Here is a 3776-nt window from a genome sequence, read left to right as displayed (position 1 = left end):
TCATCTCTGATAGAGGATCCGTCTTTGTCTCTCGCTTTTGGGAGCAACTCCAGGAATATCTTGGTACTAGCCTTCTCTGAAGTTCAGCCTATCATCCACAGACTGACGGCTAAACAGAAAGGGTAAATCAGGTACTTGAGGACATGTTGAGAGCTTGTGCCATTTCTTTTCCTGAGAAGTGGGATGAATGCTTGAACTTAGCTGAGTTTTCTTACAACAATAGCTATCAAGAAAGCATTCGTATGGCACCCTTTGAAGCTCTGTATGAAAAAAATGTAGGACACCACTTAACTGGGTTGAAGTGGGAGACAGTGGATACTTTAGCCCTAACTTCATCAAAGAAGCTTGAGAGCAAGTCGGTATTATTCAGAGCCATTTGAAGGCAGCTTAGAGTCGACAGAAAGCTTATGCGGACAAGCAAAGAATGCCTTTGTAGTTTGCAGTTGGGGATCATGTGTACCTCAAGGTGTCTCCTATGAGAGGGGTGCATCGGTTTGGTGTCTATGGCAAACTAGCCCCTCAATATGAGGGCCCTTACAAGGTTTTGGAGCAGTGTGGCCCAGTTGCCTATCGTCTCCAACTTCTAGATATTTTATCGGCGATACACGATATGTTCCACGTATCTCAGTTGAAGAAGTGTTTGCGGGTCCTTGATGAAGCGGTGGAAATTGAAGGACTTCCCCTCCAGCCTGACTTGACGTATATTGAGGATCCTATCAAGATCTTAGATGAGAAAGAAAGGGTGACTAGAAACAATATGGTAAAATTCTACAAAGTTCAGTGGCAAAACGACGCAGAGGATGAAGCAACGTGGGAGCAAGAAAGTTACATGGATGTTGCATATGTTTCACATGTATGTCGCATGTGCTTTATCTATATATTGTGTATAGTTGCAATGTTTTTAAGTGTTTTCAGGTGTTTTTCTAAAGTGTTTCAGAAGCATGTTTCAAGTGTTTCATCTGTCTTCAAATGTATGTTGCAACTGTTTATTTGGATATTTCAAAAGCAGATCGGGTGTTGCATCTCTCCTCCTCGACTTCTGTTGCATCGTCTCAATGTGTTCTTCCAGCACTGGCAGAGCATCCATACGACACCACGGTCGGGTCCTTCCAAATCGGAGGGACCGCCCCCTTCCCCTCTTGTTGCTCGGGCGGCGCGGGCCCCACGTGGAGCACGTGGACGTTCATCCGGACATTCGGGCGCTAGCACTGACACACGTACTAACATAATTGCTCTGTCGCTTTTTATCCGTTTGTTGCTACTTCCTAAGAAGTCAAACATACTTAACTTTAACTAAATGTGTAAAATAAAATATTAATATTTATAATACATAGTTAGTATCATTAGATAGATCATTTAATATATTTTCGTAATAATAAATTTGTTTGAGATACAAATATTGCTAATATTTTCTATAAACTTAATTAAATTTAAGAAAGTTTGACTGACACGAGTTCGATTGCGATATTTAAATAGGGACGGAGTGAGTACACACCAGTAACCGGAACCGCTATCAATTTGAAATGACACTTGTTTGGTACCGAAACACGATAATAAATGGTAAAATATTAACAAAACGAAGTAAACGATATCGGGTCGTCTAACCAACCACATAATTAAATCAAAATAAAACGGAATAAAAGTTCGAGTCTTGTCAATGATTCAACAATATGTTGTATGTATATATAAAGTACTTCATCGTGCTGGCTTTCTGCATTAAATACGTGCAGACGGGAGTACGTGTGTACCTATGTATGAGTTTCATTGGTAAATTACTGCCATAAGAAACTTTCTTTCGGCCGTACATAAATAAAAAAATGGACATCATTGTATTATTTTACCTGTGTACTCCTGTGGGCAAGCCATTGGCTTGAAAATTCAGCATTGTACCTCTTATTTAAAATAATCTATCCTATAGCTATAAAAAAAGTACTAGAATAAAAATGTACTGAGGCAGATAGACATTGGTGCTTGGTGTGATCACAGACTCACAGTTCATAAGTGTAGCTGAAATGTGACTTATAACAAACAGTGTGGCATGTGCTATTGGGCATTGTGGTAGTTTTGTATTTCCCGGAGTAGGTATCCTATGTGGCGTTGAACATGCTCCCTATAAAATATAAATATATTTCAACGAGAATATAACGTAGGCCTGTTCGTTTCGCTGAAAAATTAGTTAAAATATTATTTCAACTAATTTATTATAAGAGAAAAATATAGTTCCTATTAAAAAAATAAACTAAAAAAATGAATTATAAGACAACCAAACGGGGCCATAATTTAAAAATGGTCAAAGGAGGAGGTAAAAGCACGCAGCCATCAAGGCATCACATGCCACTTGGTCTCTTGACTTAGGAAACATCCAAAAACACAATCCCCTCCCCCTTCGGATGTGTGGATCGAGTTGTGGGTGTGCATTCAGACAGCGATGTCAAGGAAGCCGCAAGTGGATGCTCCGCATGTCAGTGTGCAGTGGTGACATTGTGACAACGTGCACAGTGACCTCTGGTGCGGCGGCAGGCAAGCCCGTTGCCGATCCTTTCAGCAGCATGCATAAGGAAAAATACTGACCACCACAGTTACCTTTTCACGTTGCAAAGTGAGCATTACACTTGTTAACCTGGTACTACTATATTTGGAGGCCTTGTAATATGATTTGTTAAAACTAATTCATCAATCAGTGCAATGTCAGACGATAATCATAGATGAAACACACGCATATATACTGACATAGCAAGGGCATAGATCAACATTGTTTTGTGATACAAAGGAAACTTTAAAAACTAAAATGGTATGGTATTGTAGATTACAGAGAAAGAGAAACAAAATTTAAATAGACTTATTTAATCTAATTCATAGGCTAAAAAAATCTAAACAATAACATGAGTAAAGAAGAGATAAGAAGATAATCCTGTCGATGTTTCGAACAAACACCAACTAATAAATTTATATTTGTTGTGAGTTAGGCTCGGATGGTGTACCAAAGGACACAAGATTTATACTCGTTCGAGCAGAATGTCCCTACGTCCAGTTCGCTGCTGCTAGTGTTATTAGTACCGAAAAAGGTTTGTAATAGAGGGTACAAACGGTCGAGAGAGGGACTGGTCCCAAGTCTCTCATGGAAAGGTCGAAAGGATGCTAAGAGCTTGGTTGCTGCTTGACCGTGTGTTGTGTGTGGAATTGATCCGTCCTCTTAGTGGGGTGCCCTGCCCTCCCTTTTATAGACCAAGGGGAGCAGGGATTACAGATGAGAGAAAGAGGAAAAAACCAGAGGGTCGAGAAGATCCATCGAAGGAGCCAGGTCTTTCTTTCCCCTTGTGCCTGCCCCGCTGACATGGCAGACCGTGCCAGGGATGGCATGTTCGCTGATCCTTATAGGGTCGTGCTCTGGTCTCGTTCAGCAAGTGGTTGCGTCCTATCCTATACCGGCGGACGGTGCAGAGTGCTAGGGTACTGAGCTGTGACCCTACGGGGAGTAGACGGTGAAAGGTCCTAATATGGCTAGAGGGGGGGTGAATAGCCTATTTAAAAATCTACAAATCAACTAGAGCAATTTGATTAGTATGACAAATAGCGTAATGCAAACTTGCTCTGGCTCTACAAGGGTTGCAAGCCACCTATCCAATAATTCTAGTTGCAATGATTACTTAGGCACCCAAACTTGCTATGTAACTACTCACTAAGAGTTCTCAAACTCGCTACTCTAAAGAGCTCAACTAGATGAATATAAATAATAAAGCAAGCTCTCAATTCTAATTACACTAAAGAGCTTGTAT

Source organism: Miscanthus floridulus, chromosome 11 (genome assembly GCF_019320115.1).
Source record: "Miscanthus floridulus cultivar M001 chromosome 11, ASM1932011v1, whole genome shotgun sequence".
NCBI classification, from domain to species: Eukaryota; Viridiplantae; Streptophyta; class Magnoliopsida; order Poales; family Poaceae; genus Miscanthus; species Miscanthus floridulus.
This window is presented reverse-complemented; position numbering follows the sequence as displayed.